This window comes from Peromyscus maniculatus, chromosome 3, assembly GCF_049852395.1.
Source record: "Peromyscus maniculatus bairdii isolate BWxNUB_F1_BW_parent chromosome 3, HU_Pman_BW_mat_3.1, whole genome shotgun sequence".
In the NCBI taxonomy this organism is placed as follows: Eukaryota; Metazoa; Chordata; class Mammalia; order Rodentia; family Cricetidae; genus Peromyscus; species Peromyscus maniculatus.
Window position 1 is genome coordinate 83,057,562 of NC_134854.1, and position 25,232 is coordinate 83,082,793.

The 25,232-nt window shown below is 35.4% G+C and overlaps 1 protein-coding gene across 3 annotated transcripts in view; it reads left to right on the plus strand.

The window, feature by feature from the left end:
• Nucleotides 1-25,232, plus strand: part of Ccser1 (coiled-coil serine rich protein 1) — a 1,158,948-nt gene that overhangs the window by 179,247 nt on the left and 954,469 nt on the right. The window lies entirely within an intron of this gene.

A 25,232-nucleotide genomic window follows, 5' to 3' on the forward strand; every position in this document is an offset into this window, starting at 1 on the left:
CTACCAAGAAGTGTTGCAAGGGCTTGTGTTCTTTCAGGTCTTTTGGGAGTTACATGACCAATAACTCATCTGTAGGTCTTCCACACCTGGTACTGGATTTTTTTTTTTTACTAACCTGTATATTCCAGAAACATTATTCAGTCATTCACAGTATTACACTTTAAAATTTTTAAATCATATTTCTTAAATTGAGTTAAAAGTCAATAGGCCTTCATATGGCTTTTTCTGTATACCCTTGTGTTTGGCTACCCACCTCCCTCGCCCTTTCTTCTTTCTATTCCCTGATTCCCATTTTAACTCTTTTCCCTCCAGTATTCCCCTACTCTACTTTCATTTTACATATACTATCTCTTTTCCACCTCCAATGGACCCTTTCTAGTTGTCTGGATTAAACAGTAACAACAAGTTAAGCACACAAAGCTATAGATTAAAAGCTAGGATCCATATAACAGACAGAAAACGTGATGACTATCTTTCTGCACCTGGATGGCTTCACTTACAATAATTCCAGTTCCATACATTTACCTGTGAATTTCATAATCATTTTTACAAATGAATGAAATTCATTGTGCTATGTATCACATTTTCACTGTTGAAGAAACAATCTGTATACATGCCTTCCATTGATAGTCTTCAAGGCTAATTCCATTTCCTAGCTATTTCAAATAAGTGTCAATGAACATGAATGAGTAATTGTCTTAGTTACTTTTATATTGCTATGAAAGGACACCTTAACCAGACAACTTACAAAAGAAAGCATCTAATTGTGTGCTTCCTTATAGTTTCAAATGGTGAGTCCATAACCACCATGGCAGAGAACATGTTAGCATGTAGGCTTGGCATTGGAGCATTAGCTAAAAATTTACATGTTGAGATGAAAACCATAAGGCAGAGAGAGTCAACTGAAGTAGCATGGGGTTTTGAAACCCCAAAGCTTATCCCTAGTGACACACTTCTTCCAACAAGGCTATGCCTCTTAATCCTTCCCAAATAGTTCCACCAACTGGGGACCGAACATCAAACACATGGACCTAATGGGCCAGGGTCATTCAAACCATCTAAGTAATTATCTCTAAAGTAGTATATAGAATCCTCCTGGAATATGCCCATGAGTTGTATAGTGGATCACATGGTATTTCTGTTTCTAGCTTTTTGAGAAACATCCAGACTGATTTCTGAAGTGGCAGAAGTGGCTTATAAAACCAAAAACAGTGTAAAAGTGTTTCTCATTCTCCTTATCCATACAAGCATTGTCATTTTATTCTTGGTAAGGTCCATTCTGACTGGGATGTTATAGTAGTTTCAATCTGCATTCTCCTAATGGTCAAGGATGTTAAAGTGCTTTCTAGTTGTCCATACTTATTTTGAACATTGTTCAGTTCATTTTCAATTTTTTAATGTTTAATTTATTAAGTTCTTCATGTATTCTAGACACTAATTCTGTGTCATATGCATAGCTAATGAAGATTTTCTCCCATTCAATGGGCAACCTCTTCACCAAGTTGACAAATTCCTTTATTGTACAGAAGATTTTAATTTTATGAAGTCCCATTCGTTAATTGCTGTTCTTAGTTCTTATGCTCCAAGAGTCCTACTAAAAGGTTTTTACTTATGTCTACATGTTAAAGTGTATGATCTACTTTCTTCCCCCAAAGTGTCTGACAATCAACTCATGTTGAAATTGTTGACCATCTGGGGTTATTGTTTTGCAGAGCAAGAGATGAAGATCTAGTTTCATTCATCTACATGTTGCTCTCCAGGTTTGCCAGCACCATTTGTTTAAGACACTGTCTTTTTGTTTATGTATAATTTTTGGTATCTTTTTTAAGATCAGGCCTCTGCAGTTACATGGTCCTATGTCTGGACCCTTTATTTTATTCCCTTGATTTTCGTGTCAGTAGCATAGTGATATCAAAGAAACCATAGTCCAGACCAATATCAGGGAGATGTTTTCCTCCAATAGTTGTATTGTGTTATGTTTTGCATTTAAATCTTTGGTACAGTTTGAGTTGATACTTGAATACTGATTGAATATCTGTTGTTTTACCTCTACTTGTATATGCTCTATCTCCTGAAGAGGCCATCATGTGTCTACTGGGAACCCAGCTTAAGTCGTCTAGAGGAGTAGCAGTGCTCTAAACTGCTAACCCATCTTTCCAAACCTGAGATCATTTCCCATTAGTTTTCTTGATTTTTTTGCAAGTTGATTTATTATAAACATGCAGATTTATTCCTGGTTTATATTTATTCCATTTGACTATGTATTTATTTTTAGGCCATCACCATGCTATTTCGATAACCATAGCTTTATTATATAACTAAGTGTATGGTAGAGTAATTATTCCATCTGTGTTTACTTTGTGCAAAATGTATTCTCAATTTTTTTTCTGGCTAGTACAAATTTTGGGATTGAAATTTTCTGTTTCTGTAAAGAATGTCACTGAAAACTTGTGATGTTTGAGTTGAATCTATATATTTCTTCAGTTAGTATAGACTTGTTAACATTTTTCTGTCTATGAACATGGTATATCTTTCCATGTATTTGTATATTTAAATATATTTTTTAACTAATGTGTTATAGATTTCAGCATACAGATTGTTGAGGTCACTTGTTTAATTTATTTCTATAATTTTTAAATACTAATATAAAATTTAAATGCTTTTATAGAGATGCAATTTTCCTGATTTCTTTTCCAGACTGTTTATTGCTAGTATATAGAAATACTGCTGAAATTTTACATATTGCAACTTCTCTGAAATATTAATTCCACAGTTTTGAGTTATGTCTTTCAAGTTTTTTCTTTGTAATTCTGTGTTATCATAAATAATGACAATTTCAACTGACCTTTATTATTTCTTTTATTTTTCTCATCCAGTTGTTCTTGGTAGAACTAGCAGCACACAATATTGATCAAGAGTAATAAGAATAGATATTATTGCTCTGTTCTGGATCTTAGAGGGAAAGTTTTTGCTTTTCATTGTCAAAAGTGTCAGTTGTGGACATATTGTATGTGGTTTATTCTGTACTGAGGAATATTCTATCTACTCCTAATTTGTTGAGAATTTTACCATAAGTGGAGGCAGATTTTGTCACTTTTATTTTTTGCATGTACTTGAATGATTGTGTTTTTTTTTCTTTGTAAATGGTGAATTGTGTCATGGATTTTTGTGTAGTGATCCCTGTAATGAGCTGTTGGATTCTGTTGCTAAGGTTTTGTTCTCAATATCACATCTCTACTTCTCACTGATGCTGATGGTGGCCTGCATTTTTTTTCCTGCATTGTCCTCAGCTGGCTTTGATGTCAGGCCAATGCTGTCCTTTCTTCAGAATAATACTCTCTTCTTCATTTCTTTAGGGGAAGAGTTTGAAAAATGCTGGCAGTTCTTTGTTCCTGTTTGTTTTGTAGAGTTCAGCTAGGAAGCCATCTAGTGAAGGGAAATTCTTCAGTAAGAGACATTTAGCTACAGATACAATCTCCTTGGTTTTATTGTTATATTCCAACTTTCAGTATTATGTGATTGAGGCTTAAAAGGCTGTTAGTTCATAGAAATTTAATATTTACGTTGTCCAAATGTTTAGCTTTCTATTGTTCATTGTTTCATGATTCTTTGTGCTTCTCCATTTCAGTTCTAATGTCTCCTCAGTTTTATTATTTTTTGAATATTCTTTCATTTTTCTTAATTCTATCTTCTTTTTTTTACTTAAAAATTCCCAAATTTTAGATTTTGTAATCCTTGTTTTCTAACTCTCAGCATTTGTTTCTTTTGACATTTGTTAATTTCTTTTCCTGTTATACTTCTAAACTTTTAGTCTTATACAGTGTTAAATTTGAAGATGATCTAACAATGAAATTTTCTACTTTATTTCATTAGATGCAAACTGAACAAACATAACTTTACATTATGATGTTTTGTTGTTTTGTTTTATATAGTCTTATGAAATTTTACCTAAACCTTTAATAAATATAGGAAAGATTTGTTTTCTTTGGTTTTTAGTTTTCCAGAAATTCTAAATGTTTCTAAGGAAACATTTTGGTACATAATAATTGTTCAAACTGGAGCAGACTTCTGCCCCCATTGCCTGGCACTTTGGGATTTATCTGATAGTACAAGCACCTCTATTACATGCTTTCTTTCCTTTATATTATTGGGAAATGCCTTTTTATATTGTGGACATAGGCAAAGGAATATAATTTTCTAGAATTTCCAATTCCCATCAAGATATGTCAATTTTCAGTTATTGTTAGGAAATTAAATATAGATAGTAGCTTACTTTTTCACATTGAACAAATAAACACTTAAGATATTACTGATCTCCAATTCAAGTTCATTGACAAGGGCTGGGCACTTAGCTCACTTGGTAGAGTGCTTGTCTAGCATACACAATGCATAGTGTTCTATACTAGCATTGCATAGAATTGAACATGATACATGCTTGTAAATATACTTTGGGTCATATATATTTCTCAGTTTTATCAGTAAAACTGGATGTTATTCACTATTTAGCTTGTTTTGTGTTTTGTACATATTTTGTGAAAGATTTAATCATAAAAGTCCACAAGGTTTTTAGTCTCTCATCTAGCCTATTATGTGCATTATTTAGAGAAAGCCTATTTAAAAAGCTTTGTGTTGTTTTATAAAAAGAGATTCAAAAGTTTTACCTTATGCACTGGGCATTTTAATCATGGTTGCATAGGATTCTGCACATTTAAAGTGCCTACTGTTTTTATTGTTACTTTTATTATACATTTTCTATTCTCTTTGAAATGTGTGAAATTGCAGGAGGTGGAATACTTAATTTTTAGCATGAATTTTTCAGATTTGTTTGTTGGCATTACTGTTGGTTTAAATGACAACATTTTCCATTAGTGAATCTTCCATCTTCTAATGCTTAGAAGGCTACTTTTCTTAGGTGGCTGCAAAGCTTGATAAATGATCAGCTAGAAGCTACTGCAAGAAGCAAACCAAGACCTTGCCTATAAGTAACTGTCTAATTTAAATCTAAGTTTCTAGTATCATAGAATGTGCAAATGACTCAAGTTTTATATATTTTGTGGTTATCCTGTCTGCTTTGGAGGTACGTGGTGAGAACAAATGAATACAATTAATCTACTTAAAATATTCCTGCTCAAGTCATCCATTATTCTCCAAGAAATTAATGTACATAATGTATTTTGAAATCAGTTATGAAGAATATAGATAATATGCCCTTCAAGAATTAACTCTGGGTTTTTATTTCTTAGTTAGAATCTCTAATTATGCAAGTAATCAAGATTCATTTATGAATATATGCATATGCCTTAACATATCACATATTTTGCAAATTTATTTTGAATTTAGCATCATTATTGACAATATGAATTGGAGTTATAATTACTCAAAATAAACAGTAACCAGTTCCCTGGAGACTAGTAATTAGCTAAAGAAGAAGGAAGTCAATATAAAACCTCCAGGAAACCTACAACAAAATGCAGGTATTTTCATCTTTAGCTCTGTAATTAGGAATAATCTAAATCTGTTAGGGGTTTTATAAACCATGCCATTCAGTGTGGATCATTGTGGGTGCACAGGCCTAGTGAAGTTAATAGCATGGTAAATGCAAATCAAGGTTAGGATAAGGCAGGGCACACTTCAAATGAAACCAAACATTCCCATGCTGAACATTGTTTGTTGTATGTAAGAGGAAAAATGAATATATAATATAAAAGTTATTAAAAGAGATTCTCTCCCACAAAGCCATGCATATTGGCCTCTTCATGATCAACTAGTCAATTACATTGAATTTGTATCTACCTTCTCAAAAGTGGGAACCTATTTTCTGTTATAAGGAAGCACCAAATATTCCTGAGAAAAAGGATGCTTTAATATTGCATATGGAATTAAGAAGTTTATACCTTGTCGTAGAATTTCTGTTGCTGTAATGAAATACTATACACAAAAACAAGTTCAGAAGAAAAGGACTAAATCACCTTCCTGTCCCACATCAAGGTCCATTACTGAAGGAAGTCAGGTCAGGAACTCAAGAAAGAGGCAGGAAATGAAGTGAAAGTCATGGAAGAGTGCTTGCTGCTTATTAGCTTGCTCCTCATGGCTTGCTCAGCCTGTCTTCTTGTAGCATTCAGGGTCAACAGCTCAGGGGTGACACCTCCCATTGTGAGCTGGTCCCTCCCATATCAAATATCCATCAAGACAATGAGTCACAGACTTGCAAGGAGGGCAGTGTGGCTTTGGCATTTTCTCAGTTAAAGTCCCCTCTCCCAAGGCTAGCTTGTATTAAGTTGACCTAAAACTATGCTACATATATAACTACATAATTCTGTGTTCCAGTTAGACAATTTGTTCCATAAACGTTTGAAAACCTGAACAGCTAATTTTGACTGCAGCAACCACAGTAGATTTAAAATTTGAGTAACAATGAAAAAGGTAATGGGGGTGGAGGAAGCAATACTATGAGAAGTATGGTACAAGATCCACCCTTCTGAGATACAGGGAGATATGCCTAAGTGATATTGAAGTATTCTGTGAAGTGTTTAATAGGTAGTTTAAAAAGCTAGGTTGATGATATGTTTATTGTATAAATGTAGCTTCTTTTAAAACATTGTGTCAAGAATTTTGGAACCAGTCCTTCCCTTTAATGCAAAAAGTTATTTTTTTTTAAAAGATAAGTGATATATTGAATCTGATAGCTAATGGCACTAATCTTGTTGTAGATGAAGGAACACACTGTAGAAGTTAAAAACTACAGGAGGAATATGAGTTTTTGCATTAGCCAAGTCATGAGATGCTAGGAATTCAGACTTTATTAAGTCACACTACTATGGAGGTAGGGAACTTTATACCTGCCCAAGGGAGAAATGAGTATGTCCTTAGCACACTGCCTGCTTTCCTTTGGAGACAATGCATTGTCACATGTGCAGAGCTTTTTCAGAGCAACACCTTGGTCATGCTACCATACAGTTCCTCTTGCTGTCTACCAGCTTTCCTTCTATCTGACACAGTAGTGAAATGTTGCCCAGTACCTAATGGCTGTTCTGACGCTTTGACTCTCAGAGACTAGGAGCAGATTCCCAAGGTTGAGACAGCTACTAGGAAGCCTCACACATTCTTGTGCAGGATTTGCAGTGTGGATAAGTGTGATCAGGAAGATGAGATTCATAACTCCCTAATGCACACATTTTAGTGATTGGTCTTGCTCATCAGATAAGTCCCATAACTTTTCATTGGTGAAACAGGATTAAAAAAAGACTTAGGAGCTGCTTTGACAATGAAGCAGTAAGTACTATAGATTAAGGTGTAGTCCTTATGACATTTGCTGCTGCAAGAACCATGCTGTCCAACTGCAGTAAGCATATGGTCTTTATAGGAAAGTGGTGGAGCTGTGAGTAAAGGCTATTAAATGAAGTAGATTGTTTCACAAAATTTTTGTTATAACACTTGGAAGACCATGGTGTGCTAACAGCTTGGAAATTATGCAAAGTATCAGATAGTGGCACATACTTCATAAATGTATTATTTATAATTTTATAATATTAATATGTTGTTGATGCTAAGTTTAAAGTATGGTATTCTGTGTCACTGAAGTTTATTTGAACTACAATTTAGTTCCCCAAAATAATTTACTATATCAAATCCAAACAGGTGCCAAATAATCATTCAATAATGTACACTGTACAACATGAGTGTAACTAGAGAGAAATGTTAGATAAATTATGTGTAATCTGCTCATTAGAATCGTAATCATTCTAATGAAGAAAATCTGATTTAAGGAGCAATAAGCAAATATAAAATAACATTGCTGCTCTATGGAAAATTAGTGACACTTCAAAAACTGCATTTGTTGAAGAAAAAACATCTGAAAGATGAAACTAAACCAAATAACTAGATAATGCATGCTTCCCTTTCAAGATGTTAAATATGAGTAAGATTGTAATAACAGGCTTATAGAAACTGATTGTGACAGAGTTCACAAGCTGGTGAGAAACCCAGCACAGGAAGTGTAAAAATCTCTCAGCACAACTTATTTTAACTCAAAATTAAAATAAAATTGGAAATAGCAGAGACACAATGTATAGAAAATTTAAAGAAATACTTGTAAAAGATTTACTGAAGTTGGATACTTGTTAAGCAACACTTACAGATCCTTGTGGTTTCATTTAAACACAACCTGGGTCAGCTGGTACATAGCTGTCCTCTGCCTTCTACTCTACACATAGGTAAGCTACCCGATTTTAGCTGTGATGGAACTAAAATCTGTACTTGACTTGGTAATGAGAATAAGATATTGATTTGAAAACCATTTTTCAATTTTCTTCCAGAAATTTTTTTGCAGCAAATGTGATCTACATAAGGGTTGTTTCTACTGTGCAGAAAGAGCAATGTCTCCAAGAAGGGAAATAATCCAAAGCCAGGTCACACTCAAGATGAGAATCTCACAGTAACTTGTACACCCATTTGCTATGCTGCACTTACAGAGCAGATGATGGTGGATTAAAGGACATCAAGGTACCATATGGAGTTACTGCTTATGTCCTTGGTGGGCTTTGGAAATCACAGTTTGACTGTATCTCAGTGAACACTGAGGACTTGGGATCATTTAATGCATAACTGTGATATCCCATATCTGCTAAAGAAAACTCATTTGAATGAACAGCTGAGACTTGTATAAGTAATTCAAGAAGCAATTTAGTAAAAAAAAAGTGGACCTCATTTTAAAAATAGTGGTCTAAGTTATTATTATTGCCAAAGTAATACATTATAAGTTTTCAGGAGATAGTTGCAATTAAATTGAGCCATAAATTCTTGTCCTGACAAATTTATATGAAAGTTCCTTTAAGGAGGCATAATTTATTCTATAATTGAAATAGGTAAGACTTTTGAGATGTAACTCAGTGTTAAATGCTTGGTTACTCCACTCAAGACTTTGGGTTTGATTCAAAACACTGGAAAAGGTACATGCATTTAGTTTCTGCCCTGTGCTTATTCACAGGCATCATTTAAAATGTATAAAATAAAAGCATTAGACAATACTTGAAACACATTTTAAAGTCCCCTTAAAGGAATTTTATCCAAGGTATTTTTGGACATTTGTCAGCCAACAACACTGGTGATACCAATAAAGTAATAGAAGCTTGCCAAGAGATAGGACTATGTCTATTTAAATTCTTTAAAAAAACAGTTATAAGACATAATATAGCTTAAGTGAAAAGTTAGACTAATTAGCACACAAAATAAGAGATAAGAAAATGAAATATTGCTGGGCGGTGGTGGCGCACGCCTTTAATCCCAGCACTCGGGAACTCGGGAGGCAGAGCCAGGCGGATCTCTGTGAGTTCGAGGCCAGCCTGGGCTACCAAGTGAGTCCCAGAAAAGGCACAAAGCTACACAGAGAAACCCTGTCTCGAAAACCCAAAAAAAAAAAAAAAAAGAAAGAAAAAAGAAAATGAAATGTTATATTATACATTGCTAATAATCACAACCAACCTGAGTAGACCAAACTCAACATGAATTAGTATCATGCTTACATAAAATCTCATGTGAGTTCAGCAGCTATCCAGCAAAGGCTTTTGTTGTTCATTGGCTCAGAACTCACCCTTTTCCATTTTATCCACCTGTCATTTTACTGTGTGGATATCTCAGTAAGGATATATATTATTGAAGGTCTATATGGTTCTAATGTAACTCCAGTGAAGTCTGTAATACACATTAATTTTCTATGTGGGATTACTGTAAAGAAGAGTTGCAGTCCTGGAAGAATCAATCTTCCATTTGAAGTGATTGCATAAAACACACTTTGAGCAACCTACTACATCTCTTGAAATCAGTGATAGAAATGCTTTGCAGAAGATTAGTAATGATATGTATTTGAATATATGAGGAAGAGAATGGTAACACAAAACTGAGGAGCTGTTTCCTTGATGACTTCAGAACCAGTGGTCACTAAGTGGGGGATTTGTGATGGAACCCATTGAAGTAAAGCTGTGGCTATTTAGCTTCTGTGGAAAATTGGAATCATTGACATGGTATAAGAAATGAGTGACAGTCTCAGAATTATAACAAAGGTGTCAATGTTATAAGGTCTACTTTGCAATGCTAAGAAAGTAGTTATCACGGAAGAAGGGATAATTTCATGGCCAAATGTTTGTTGTAGCTGAAGTGTGAAAACCATGAAATGGATCCTTCTTTCTTTATAGTAATCAAAACAAAGTAAATAAAAGTTTGAACAGTAAATTTGAAAACTTAATATGGAGTCTTTATACAATCAATCTTATTAGTAACCATATATATTACCAGTGTCTTCATAGAGATTGAAACCAAGCAAAATGCAGAGTTCAGTGTTAAGCATGTGTTTGCCTGGTCCAGAAAGTCTATGATGACACATACATATTGACCAAGCCAGTGTCGCTCCCTTTAACAAATGCACAGGAGGAAAGGAACTAACAATGGCAAATGTGCCATATGCAAATAAGGACTTTGGGAGAGTGTTACTATGGGTGACAGAAAACCATGCTGCACACATTTGTGGCACTAGGTTTTCAGGATACACACTCTTGCCGAAGTAGATAGGGTGATTTTTCCAAAATGAGTATCTGCGCATATCACTTTACAGTGATTCTAAATTCATTTGCTGACTAATAGGCATACCCTGATGTTGGCCACATGTCTATCTCCTTCCCCACTTGGCCTCACTGGGTTCAAGCCATCTGTCCTTGCTCTCTGCGTACTTACTTATATGCCAGGTACAATTACTTTAAATAATTTGCACCTGCTGTTTCTATGTTTAGATGGTATTCCTCCCAACTGTGTCATAACTCTTTTTTCTTAGTCTTTACCCAGCCCAAATGACAGCTTTATAGATATCACCCATCTTAGAGAAACACTACACGAACTTGCTGCTTCTCAGAACAAGCACCACTATTTTTAATAATGCTAAAAGCTATGGTTGCTGAAATCATCTTTCTTGTTTGTTGTTTACCATGTAAGCATTTTTCATTTGTTCTTTGATTGAATCACCACACTAGGTAAACCTTCAAAAAGTGATGCTTCTAAAGTACTTTTTATAAAAGTGCACTTACTTTTATTACTAGAATTAGTGTTCAATATGGAAGATTTAGAATAAGACATAGAGGATAATGAGGGAAGTTTTATTCCAGAAGTTATACATATTTTGGTTATTTTCTCATCATACTGTCTTTTATTGGAAGAAAATTGCTAGCTATACTGTATCTCGGGGTAGGTAGTGCATTTTTTTTTCTTTGGTTTTTCAAGTCAAGGTTTCTCTGTGTAGCTTTGGAGCCTGTCCTGGAACTCACGCTGTAGCCCAGGCTGGCCTTTAACTCACAGAGATTCACCTGCCTCTGCCTCCCAAGTGCTAGGATTAAAGGCGTGTGCTGCCACTGCCTGGCTGCAAGGGCATTCTTGACTATCTTAAGAGTAGGGTGTGACACATTAGAGGTTCTGGGTGATGCAATGTAAGTCAACATAGAGCTTGAAATTGTTTCTGTAGGCAGAGCCCGTCACACGATGCAATGTAGCCCCAGCAAACTGAATATTGAAGAAGCATAAATATGCTTCATTTTTTGGTGACACTATGTTATATATTTTTTTTTTGTAAATTTATTTTACAACATCATTTAGTTCAACATAATAGCCACAGAGTCCCCTGTTCTCCCACTCTCGCCCCCTTCCCCCTCCCCCCACCCCACCCCCCATTCCCACCTCCTCCAGATCAAGGTCTCCCCCGAGGACCAGGATCGACCTGGTAGACTCAGTCCAGCCAGGTTCAGTCCCCCCCTCCCAGACCGAGCCAAGCGTCCCTGCATAGGTCCCAGGATTCAAACAGCCAACTCATGCAACGAGCCCAGGACCCGGCACCAACACACAGCTGCCTCCCAAACAGATCAAGCCAAATGACTGTCTCACCCGTTCAGGGGGCCTGATCCAGTTGGGGGCCCCTCAGCCCTTGGTTCATAGATCCTGTGCTTCCATTCATTTGGTTATTTGTGAGGTGACCCAGACTCAGAAAGACAAACATGGTATGTACTCACTCATAGGAAGATGCTAGATGTGGAACAAGGATGACTGGACTGCTACTCACATCACCAGTGAGGCTACCTGGAAAACGAGACCCAAAAAAAAAAACACGGAGAAATGGATGAGATCTACATGAACAACCTGGTCATGAGTGGGAACAATGAAGGGCAACGGTCGAGGGAAAGAGAGTGGGAGATCCTAGCTGGATCAAGAAAAGAGAGAGAGAACAAGAAATAGGAGACCATGTTAAATGAAGACCACATGAGAAGGGGAGGAAGCAGAGAGCTAGGGAGGCCCACGGAGATCCACAAAGATACCCCCACAAAAGACTGCTGGCAATGGTCGAGAGACGGCAGGAACTGACCTACTCTGGTGATGGGATGGCCAGACACCCTGTTAGTTGTGCCATAGACACTATGTTATATTTTAATTAATTCAATGGCATAAGACAATGTATCTTGCTGACAATGGAAACCTCATTGGAATCTATCCTAATTCTGCCCTGTGCATTTCTTCTTTGGCAGTGTTTTTACATGGGCCATTTATCTATATCAGGCCACATCTAAGGTTCTCATTGCTTTTCATGGGCTCTGTGAGTCCTTCCAGGGGCTTACAATGCCTGAGCATAGTTTTATGAACTCAGCAAAGTTTATGATGATTTGTGAAAGTTTGTGAAAGCTGTCAAAAATATGACATTCTTGGTGACTAGGCTCTGCAGTTCATCTAACTCGGGCTAGCCTATAACAACAGAAGCTCTTAGCTATCTTACAGCTTTTTACATGGTAGACTTGGATGGACAGATATGTGTTAGGATGTTCAAGTTTTAGTTATTGTTGTTTTTAATTTTACAGAGCAGATTTAGTGACTGGGTCAGTGTTAAACATTACATATATAAAACCTACCATTTGACACCACTGCTTACAGAATAAATTTCATTTTATAAATTTTATTCCTATTATAGAAATAATATGATAAAGTGTAAATGTAAGTCAGTAAGATATTCACTGATATGAATCCATCATCTTTCAGCATTCTGTATGAGAAGATCAGCCTAGACTCACTTTTGCACCTTACTACAGAAAACTGTCTACACTTGCATATTTCCACTGTCTACAGTGGCTCCTGTCTTTATCCATGCAATTGATTTGTTTTATAGTTAATTTTATATTCATGGCTTTGGCAAAGACAAAAGTGATGTTCTCTTTGGCAGACCCCAGTTCAGCTAATGGAATTTTAAAAAGCATGGAAAATTTTTTACAATTTTAGCATTCATACAAACCAGAAATAATGAAAATTAAGAGAGGGTAAAGCTTTAGAAGAAAAATCAATGCACACTTCAGAAGTTCAAAGACAGCTTAAATGGAATAAGTTTAGCAATTAAGGATACTTCACAATCTTTATTACATGAGTGCTTTTCCTAAAGAGTATATTTTTTGTTGAAATATCTTATAGTTTTTAAATTATGTGGTTCTAAAAAGTAAACTAATATTCTTCATTAAAACAGTTTTGCAATGGAGTGCTTCAAATGTAGATAATTAAATGAAGTATTATTTTCACACCACATTGTAAATTACCTATTATTTGGTTAATGAGACATTTTGTGTACACAGTGGTGATACTGTAGAGATTCTGAAGCTGCAAGAACCATGTTTTCAGAATTATGACAGAGCAAGTACATCATGTTTTTTTCCTGGATGTTTCTAGAAGCAATAGTGAATTGTCCCTGTCTGAATTGATGTATTTATCATTGTCCAGTGGGTGGTCTTCTGTTTCTACAGATCCAGCACATACTAAACTCCAGGTGATGTTTTTTGAACCAAAGACTTTAACTTTCCCATTATAATGATAAAGCAATTCCCATCTCTGTTGTCGTGATGAAAAAAGTCTTGTCATAGACTTATGTCGATATGACTTTATATTTAATTTGTACGTATTAAGGGTGAGAGCATCCATTCAGTATTAGTGAAAAAAAATACGGATAATATTTTTTGAAATGAACTAATACATCTCTTTAAAGTTTCCAAGAATCAGTTTGTGAGAGGTAGAATGAGATTATAGTGCAGAGTTTTAAACAATGGATTTAGTATTATAGCATTCTGTTGTCATCAGCCTTTGATGTGTGTGTGTGTGTGTGTGTGTGTGTGTGTGTGCGCACGCGTGTGCACGCGCACGCATAAAATAAATTGAAATGAATACTTCGTCAGAATACCCTGTTGTGAGCAGTAAACAACTAGTAATTAACTGGAGTGGTTTTTGGCAAATAATTGACAAGGTCACAGAATAAAAGCTAGTGATGTCCACATCATACTTCGAATATTTGCTTCTCCTAATACACATGTAAAGATGATGCTTAGAAGAAATGATTTCACACAATGCTTAAAATAACTAGTTTCAAATATTTTAGTTGTTATATGATTATTTTTCCTCATCAGCACATCCATCACTAGCCAGTTAGTGAGCAAGTGACAGCAAGATTTGTTACAAGGGAGTGCTGCTCTCTTTGGAGTTAGTGTTGCTTTATTTGCCGGAGTGAACTGATGTCAGGTTCAGAATACAAGACACATGGCAATGACATTGAGTCTACTTTGTCATGAAAACACAACAACTGGTGAATCACTTTAGCTTTCCATCATGGTTTAAATGGTGATAGAAAAAAAAAACCACTGGATGTTTAAACCAAGAGAATAACTAAATTTTAATTTTGAACTTTGCCAATTATGTGTTATAATTGCAGTGGCTTGGTCTGTTTTTCTTACCTAACAATAAAATTACTTTTTATTGATTGTTACATACAAAATAAAACTAGCAAGATCTGATTTTAATTTTAAAGGTTGGGGAATTCAGATAGTGCTTTAAAATCCATCTAAAACTAATGCTATTTTTTACTAACTCCTGTTTTTGGACTTTAGTGCTTTTGTGCTTTACTCCTTTATTTTTTCATTTTGTGTGTATGAATGTTTTGCCTGCACATATGTCTCTGCACCATGTGTGTGCAGTCCCTAAAGAAGCTGGAAGGGGGAGTTGTTTCCTCTGGAACTTTTGAGTTACAGACCATTGTTAGCTGATGTGTGCGTGCTAGGAATCAAACCCAGATCCTCTGGAAGAATGCCATGTGCTCTTAACCACTGAGCCATCTCTCTAGCTCCTGTACTTTATCACTCAACCCTAGAACTCTGCATTTAGTCAGCACATGAGGAAGAATTTATAACTCACAGACTCTTAATTTCATCTATGTCACTAACTTATACTAACTACAAAAATACACACTAATAAACTATATTCATTGTATACATTTATATGGTAGTAGATTATTTTAATTGATAACATATACTCTTCACTCACATTACAAAATGTATATACATTTTTTTACAAGATTTTAAGAGGCAAATCTTCCAAGTAAACACTGATAGAATCAATTCACAGAAGTTATTGTAGGTGATTTAGATATTAAGCATCTGTTCAGGTTTAGACTAGTATGCCAAATATTGCCTTTAGATATTTCAAATCTGACTTGATAGTAGTTAGACTTAATGACTTGATAGTCTCTGGATGCAACTGTTTTCTTTTCAAAGAAATACTATTGTGTACTGGTATATCTTAGTTCCCTTTGTTTTTGGCAAGATCATAGTTACTGTCTGTGTCACAATTCAGAGGTAACAAGACTAATGCTACATGCCTGAAGTCTTTGTGATTGGATGCATCTAAATGCAGTAATTATTGTATTTTACTTCCATTTGTAGTTTCCTAAATCAACTTTACTGTTTTTGCTAATAGAATCTAGGATCTGGAGAACAGGTTTACATTTGTCAGAAAACAAGGGCTAATACCTATTTTACTTATTTTTTTTAAAGATGTAGGCATTTCTTTGCTAGAATACAGTTATCTGCAAGGCATCTGAGGTAAAATGGTACATTTCTAGAGCTTAGAATACTCATATTTTAATTACTTCATTAGAAATTGTAACAAATTCTGATACTGAACTGTTTGTGAAAGTATAAGAGTAATCAGTATTATAAGATTTTCAAATGTCTGCTTAGAAATTTCTTAGTCATATTTGTATTTGGAAGTACTAGTAGCAAATTAGCTAGTCTTTTAAATTATTTTGTAATTTACTTTTCAGGCAAACGATCAGGTCCTCTCAATTTTTCCCATAAATCTTAAATACTAGAAAGTTGGAATGTGCATTAAATCAAAATTTTAATGGCTTTTAAATAATACTTTGTTTTGTAAAAGCAGGATTTTTCCAATTTGTAAATTACCAACAATTGCATATTAATTTACTTTAAGTGATTTTTATTTATTTTTTTTATTTTTTATTTTTTTTTTTGGTTTTTTTTTATTATTATTATTATTATTTTACAACACCATTCAGTTCAACATAATAGCCACAGAATCCCCTGTTCTCCCCCTCTCGCCCACCCCTCCCCCCAGCCCACCCCCCATTCCCACCTCCTCCAGATCAAGGTCTCCCCCGAGGACCGGGGTTGACCTGGTAGACTCAGTCCAGGCAGGTCCATTCCCCCCTCCCAGACCGAGCCAAGTGTCCCTGCATAAGTCCCAGGATTCAAACAGCCAACTCATGCAACGAGCCCAGGACCTGGCACCAATGCACAGCTGCCTCCCAAACAGATCAAGCCAACTGTGTACAATGGAAAAAAGAAAGCATCTTCAACAAATGGTGCTGGCATAACTGGATATCAGCGTGTAGAAGGCTGCAAATAGATCCATATCTGTCACCGTGCACAAAACTTAAGTCCAAGTGGATCAAAGACCTCAACATAAATCCAGCTACTCTGAACCTGCTAGAAGAAAAAGTAGGAAATAGTCTTGAACGCCTTGGCATAGGAGATCACTTCCTAAATATAACACCAGTAGCGCAGACACTGAGACAAACAATCAATCAATGGGACCTCTTGAAACTGAGAAGCTTTTGTAGAGCAAAGGATACGGTCAACAAGGCAAAGCGACAGCCTACAGAATGGGAAGTGATTTTTATTTTTAATAAGATTGTATTACATGCTAAATTTAACTTAACAAAGCTGCATAGATTTATGTGTGTACTGTGATATTCTAATATGTATAGACTCTGGAAAATATTTGGCCAAGTTGATTAACATCTGCAATCTCATGTGTTCCTGAGGTGAAGATATTTTACTCTTAGCAGTTTTGAAGTACACATTATAATGAAATAAATAGCCAAGCACTGGCTTCCAAGACACATTTCTCCCAAGTGATTAGTACCTGAGTATCATCTGCTTATCCCAGGCACCTCCATAGCCTCTTGTAATGACTCCTCTCTTCTCTGTTTTATTGAGTTGGATGTATTTGATTCCACATATGAGGGAGACTCTATGGTATTTAGCTTTTGAGCCTGCTTTATTTTACCGAGTGAAATGTCCTACTTTTTATCTACATTGAAGCAAAGGAATTCATTTTAAGATTAACACTATTTTTGTCTTACTTTTTTTGTAAGTAATATATATATATACATGTATATATTACTTACATATATGTATATATATATATGTATATATTACTTATATATATGTATATATATATATAATGTTTTGATCAAATCTACTCACTTGTCCTTCCCTTACTACTCCTCCCATATCTCTCCCACCATTTTCCCCACCTAACTCCATTTGCCCTTATTAAAACACACACACACACACACACACACACACACACACACACACACACACACAAGTACACTGAGCTCATTTACTGTTGCCAGTATGTGCAAGGGTTGAGGACCACCTACTAGGGCATGAGTAAACTTCCAGAGGCTACTCTTCTGAGAAAGAACTTCTTTCCCCTTCCCTGACAGCTATCAATTACCAATAGCTTCTCAGCTAGGGGTGGGGTTTCATGAGTCCCACCTATCTGTGTGGGAATTTTAGCTGGCTTGATCTTCTGCAAGTCTTGTGCATGCAGTTGCAGCACTGTGAATTCATGAAACAATGACCCTATCATGTCCAGCATATAATGTTTTGCTGTAAACTCACTACCTCTGACTCTTTCAGTATTTCTGCCTTTTTCTACAGTGATCCCTGTGCTAAGTGGGGAGGATGTATGATCTTTTCATCCTATTTAGAGTTGAGTTGTCTACAATCTCTTAGCCTATATATACTTGTCATTTGTAGGTGTCTGTATATGATCACCATCTACTCCATAAAAAAGATTCTCTGATGAGGAATGAGAGATGCACTAACCTGTGGATATAAAGATAACTTAAGGGGCAGTTTAATACTATGCCAATTTAGCCAAATGATAGTCTTAGGTTCTCCTATATGTGCTATGACATACCACAGGTTTGGAGCTAAAGTAATAGCACTAGACATGAGTTCTGTCTTGTGGAACAGGCCCTAAATCCAGTCAGAAAATGATTGGTTATTTCTATAGTATTTATGCCACTATGGCACCAATATGCATATCTTGATAGGCCAGTCATTATTATAAATTGCAGTACTCTTATAAAAAAAAACTTTTCTCCCCCAGTAGTGAAACTAGCACCAGCACTATGAAAATTGATCAATAAACATGAAGCTTTCAGGCTGATAATATCTTTATTACTCCAAGTCCTTTGAGTCAAATATGTGTTGTCTTCATCAACAGGGTTTTACTACAAAGTTCTGGAGGGTAATAAAGACCAATGACAGTAACCTGTAATATTTTGGGAGGGTCTGAAGAATCCAACTGACCAAAACTGAAAAGGAAGTAATCCATACTTTTCTTTGATAGTCTATGCTGGTTCGGAGAGGCATTGTTTCTGTTACAGGGCACCTCCATTTAAACTTTTTAAATTTTTAAATTTACGTGTAAATATGTTTTACCTACATGTATGTGTGTGTATCACATGCATGTCTGGTATCTACAGAGGCCAGAAGATGGCATTGGATGCCCTGGAACTGGAGTTAATAATGGTTGTGAGTGACTTTGTGAGTGCTTGGAATCAAACCTGCATCTTCTTCAAGAGCAGCAAATGCTCTTTATTGCTGAGTGATCTCTCAGCCCCATTTTAACTCTTTTCATATATGTGTGTATAAATATTTTAGAAAGCTTCTATAGTATTAGGATTCTAATTGTAATTTTCAAAGGATAACACTAGCTATCTTTTCCTGTTCCTTGTCCTCTGCCCTGTGCTACCATCCCCACCCCTCTTAACCCTTCATGTTTCATTATTCCCTTTCTCCCCTTCATACCATCTCTGTTTTAACTTCTGCTTCTTGAGGTCTCCACCCCCCATCATGGTCCCCTGCCAACATATATGTGTATTCCAACTCAAACGTATCCAAAGTTTTGTATTTAGCCTTCAAATATGAGAGAGAACGAACAGTGGTTTTCTTTTTATGTCAGAGTTAACTTCATTCAGAATGATCATTTCCATTCCACTCATTCTCTGTGAATTTAATAATTTCATTTGTTGAAAGCTGAATAATACTCTGTGCATATATACCATACTTGCATGATCCACTTATCAGTTCATGTACATAGGCTGTTTTTATTTTCTGATTATTGTGAGTAAATCAACAATGCGTATATAATCTAGTATTTATATATAATACCTAGTATTAGTATAATATAATCTAGTATTTCTTTAGTAGCTTCAGTAGGATATAAAGTCATCTGGGTATATGCCCGAGGTGGTATAGCTGAATCATGTGGTAGATCCACTTTTAGCCTTTTGAGAAACCACCGCACTGATTTCAGTCGTGGCTGTATCAGTCGTGGCTGTATCAGTTGTGGCTGTATCAGTCATGGCTGTATCAGTTGGCACTCCTACCAGCAATGCGTGTTCCTCTTTTCCCACTCTAAGTGGCATTGGTTGTCATCAGTTTTGCTTTTTTTTTTTTTAAATAAAGGCCACTTTGAGTTTGTAAAGAAGCTATCTCATTTTTCATTTTTATTTCTCTGATGGCTAAAGATGTTGAGTATTTAAAACATGTTACTCAGACATTTATATTTCTTCTTTTGAAAACCCTGTTTAATGCCACACTTTGATTTTAATTGGCTTGTTTTCTTGGTGTTCATCATTTGGTTTTTCATATATTATACAAAGATAGATACTAACTTTTAACCAGATGTGTAGTTGGGAATGGTTTTTTTCCCATTCTGCACTTTGTCTCTTCACTCAAAAAGAAAGAAAGAAAGACAGGCAGACAGATAGAAAGAAAGAAAGAAAGAAAGAAAGAAAGAAAGAAAGAAAGAAAGAAAGAAAGAAAGAAGGAAAGAAAGAAAGGAATTATAGGCCAAATTTCCCAATAAACATCAATATAAAAATTCTCAATAAAATACTTGCAAACCAAATTCAAGAACTTATTCAAGAAATCCTCTCATCACAATATACTCTTCTTAATCTCAGAGATGCAGATGATGGCTAAGTGTACATAAATCAATACATGGAATTTACTCTATGACTAGACTCAAGAACAGAAACTACCCAAACATCTCATTAAATGCAGAAAGACCTATGACAAAAGTCAAACATCACATCCTTATAAAACTCCTGGAGAATCTAGGGACATGGAAGATATAACTCAACATAAAAAAGGTAATATACAGGAAGCCTACAGCCAACATCATGCTAAATACAGGAAAAACATGAAGCATTTTCACTAACTCAAGGAAAAAGACAAGGTTGTTCTTTCTCTCCATTCTTATTCAATATCATGGTCTTGGACAGACCAATAAGATAAGTAAAAGAAGATGAAAGGATGCAAATAGAAAAGGAAGAAGTCAAAATGTCCTTCTTTGCAGATAATATAAAAGACCACAAAGATCCTACCAGAGTCTTCCCTCAGCTGATGAACACATTCAGTAAAGTAGCAGGATACAAAATTAACATACTAAAAATCAGTAGCCTTCCCAAATAGCAGGAACCTACACACTGATAAAGAAACTAGGGAACCCACCCATATATTCTACCCTATAAATATCTTAGAATAAATCTAAGTGAGCTAAAAGTATTGTAAAGTAAAAACATTAAGATAATGAAGAAAGAAATTATTGAAGACACCAGAAGATGGAATAGGTTCCCATGCTCCTAAATTGGTAGGGTTAATATTGAGAAAATGGCCAGTCAAGCAGAAGTAATCTACAGGTTCAATGCAACCCCCATCATAATCTAATATAATTCTTCACAGAAATGAAAAAGAAAACCATCAAATTTATTTGGAAAAACAAAGAAACCCAGGTTAGCTAAAGTCATTCTGATAATAAAATAACTGCTGGTGCTATCATAATCCCAAATTTCAAGTTGTATTATAGAGTCACAGTGATAAAAACATTATGTTACTGGAATAAAAACAGACACATAGAATTGAGGAACCACACATAAGCTCATATTTCTACAGCCTCTTGAGTTTGTAATATTTTCAACAAATTGTGTTTGCCAAACTTGATAGATACATGTAAGAAAATGAAACTAGATTCTTATCTCTCACTCTATACAAAACTCAGTTCCAAGTAGATAAGCACTTTAACGTAAGACCTGATAACCAGAATCTTTTTGAGGCAAAAGTAGAGAATATGCTAGAACTCATTGACACAGGAAAGGATTTGCTGAACAGGTCAAGGTCTCTGAAAGCACAGGTATTATGATGCACAATTGATAAATGGGACTTCATGTAATTCAAAAGCTGTGTAGGATACCACCATCCTGGGATAGTTTTAAACAACTAACTAAACATATAAAACAAGCCATGCTACTTCCCTGAATCTGGTTTCATAGATTTTTACCAGGCATTCATATTTATTCTCATCTTTTCCCCTTGTTCTTACACTTTATAAATACCCAATATTTAATTTCTCTGGTATTTGAGAAATATTTATATTTGCGTTTAGCATTTTCAGGACTTAATAACCATTCTCTATTAACAAGTGAAAGAAAGCATCTCTTAAATTTGTAGGTGTTAGTTTTTGATGAGTTTTTATCTTGTCATTTGAATTTTTTGTATATCCTGAAAAAAATATAAATCCAAGTTTGTGACCGTAGCTTAAGACATGCATTTTGTGATTGAACTCTTCTTACCATGTGCCCTTATGTCTTTTAAAAGATGTTCAATCCTAGCTTTTAATTTTGTGCAATACTGCAGTGCTATCACATAAAATGACTCTTTATGTTGCAGCTCCTGGCGTTACACAATAATGTTCCTGTTATTAAGATGTATAGAGCTGTGTATCAACATTATTAAATATTCATGATTTCTCATTATTTCTTTATTATTTAGCATTTATACCTACTAGGAGATGAGGGACTGTTGCTGCTTACTCATCACTTAGTTCTTGTCATGTGCTTTCTGTTTTTTCTTTTTCTTTTTTAATCAAATGTCTGAAGCACACAGTTGTGCATCCTTGCATTTGAGATGCAATCATTCATTAGCATTAACTGAATGCTAAATTTCTTTCTTCTTGAATATGGTATGTGACCACCCATTGGTGCTGCGAAGCCCTTCCTGTTCTTCTATAGAATGGCTTGAGACCCTGCTTCCCTGCATGTCCACAATGATACAGATCTTAATATGGGAGTGAATGCATAAAAAGAAAGAACAACAAAACACTAATGTACTATTTATTAAAATCTCCAGACAATAGAAATTAAAGGTTTTCCACACTGATATTATGGTTTAAATTTTAAATGCCCCCAAGGCTTTGTTCTCAATTCCATGGCATCATTCAGAGGTAGGTTTTAGGAAATCTATGGTAAGCATTCAGATGATTGGAAGTGTGCCTTTAAAGGGGATATTCAAATATTCTCCTTCTCTTACCCCCCTTTGTTCTTCTCTCCCTCTGAGTTACATGAATTAAGCAGCTTTACTGATTTTTTTTTCATTTTTGGTTTTTCGAGACAGGGTTTCTTAGTGTAGCTTTTTGCCTTTCCTCGATCTTGCTCTGTAGACCAGGCTGGCCTCAAACTCATAGAGATCTGCCTGCCTTTGCCTCCCAAGTGCTGGGATTAAAGGCATGTGCCACCACCGCCTGGCTAGCTTTACTGAACTTTATACTTCCTAGCATGGGGTTGTGCTTCACCACAGTCCTAAAAAATATCAAAACAAGCCTTCCAGCCATCTAGACTGCAGAGTTCTCTGAAACCATGAGGTGACATAAACAAACCTTTGCTGCCTCTGAGATGAGTATATTAGGCATTTTACTACACTGATAGAAAATTAACAAATGCACATTCCTTTTCTTTTTGATTATTAATGCCTTTTATATTTGTCATATTGGCTTTTGTCTTCAATTATTATGAGCTCATGATGTTTGGCAGATTCAAATTGCTCCATGCAATCATATTGGTTATTGTCTTGTTGAGCATCAAATTATCAGATTAGCTTGGTGAAGTCATTCTATTTGCATTCCTTAACTACCCTTTAAAAAATTCTTGACTTTTAAATTTATTATTATTATTATTATTATTATTATTAATGTATTTTAAGACAAACAGTTTCTGTCAACCAAGGATTATTATAGGAAAGTCCTGTGGTTTTTTTCTCTCTCCCTCCTTTCTATCCTCTCCTGTTTTCACTCCATCTTTCCTACTAATTAAAGAAACATTGCTCCTGTTGATGTTTATGGGGAGACAAATTTCCAATTGTTAGCATTCCTCATAGGGCTGAATGTGAGTAAAAGTAATGTATTGCTACTGATCTCTTTTATGGAGAGATATGGAAAACTGTCTAGATTTTTAGTTTATGTGTTTACCTTTACATCCTTCAGAACATCTCATTTTGTGGCATCTTCCTTCTTTTTATTCTGTGATTTTTCCAACTTCCAAGAGTCTGCACCACACTAACACTAAATCAGTCTGTGAGCAAGCCATCAGATCAAACAGTTTAGAATGAGTAGATTTGGGAAACAGTTCATCTAGTTCATCTGTATCTGTGTGAAATGAAACTTAAGCCTGAAAGTCAAGAGTCACCCACAAATAAGAAGGACATTAGAATCATGTAGTGAGTTTCCTGAGTTTAATTTGATCACTTAATGGTCTGTCACTTCTACATTAATTGTTGGAATAGCAGGGAAAGTTGTTTCGTATTTCCCTGTTGAAAAAAAAATAACATCCTAATGAAAAAAACATTATTTTCCCCCCCACCATCAATGGTGGGTCACTGTCTTAACAAATTCAAAAGGGACTGAGTGGACTCAGCTTGCAAAACATTATCTGTGTCTTTGGGCCTTGATAGCTGCAGGTAGCAGGAAAGCGAAAGCCTGCTTCTATGGTTCTGTGTTTCCAGTACTCCTGGCTGGTCTCGCATATACAGGGGTGCTGCATAGAAACCACGGTCCCTGCATAGATGGCATTTTGTCTCTCTTGATATTGATAACTAGGAAAAAATAATTTCTGAGAAAGGACTCTGGTCACTGAGGTGGTTGAGAGACTGGTCTTGGACCATCTACCAAAACTCTGTGTTGGCTTGTGCCTGAATCTGTGAGCATGGTATCCAAGTGAGTGGGTAGGTACCTACTGGAAGGGAAGGATGCTCACAAATCATGTTCCAGAAACTCAAAACACATAAAGTGTTCTTCCTTGAATTATTTAAAAAGGTGACAATATGCTAGAAATAAGTTTCTTTCACTCTTTTCAAAATATTGCTATTTATTTGACTAGGGTTCCTATAGAAATATACCTCAGGTGTATAATCAATAATGATTTTTTCCCATTATATAGGCTGCCACTATGCTTGAATGGTAGTGGCCTTTCCTGTGTATGAATATGAATCTATTTGCATTGTTTCACATGAAGCTATCCAGCATGACTCGGATCATGTGTTGATCCTTTGTTGAATGTGTATGCTTGGCTTCTATGGAACAAACAAAACAAAAGAAAACAAAAAACTGCTTTTAGTAACTAGTATAAAAATATTAAAGAGGGTAGGTTATGTTAAGATCTTGTGAAAAGCCATATAGAAATCTACTATAGAAGCTTTCTAAAATGTACATGTATATGAAAGGAATTTAAATGAAGTCATTATATAATGGGGGAGATAATTCCCCAACTAGCCATCTTATACCACCAAGTTCAAACCCTTAGTGCCAGGAATGGGTTCTATTTTGTTGGAACATTGGCCAAAGGGGTCCCATAAATCTGCCCCTCATCCCCAAACATCATAGGCCATTACCAAGGCTGTTGGTAATTCTCCATAGCCTGAGTGAAAAACCCTATTGCTGAAGACAAAACTTATGTCATTAAACATGGAAAT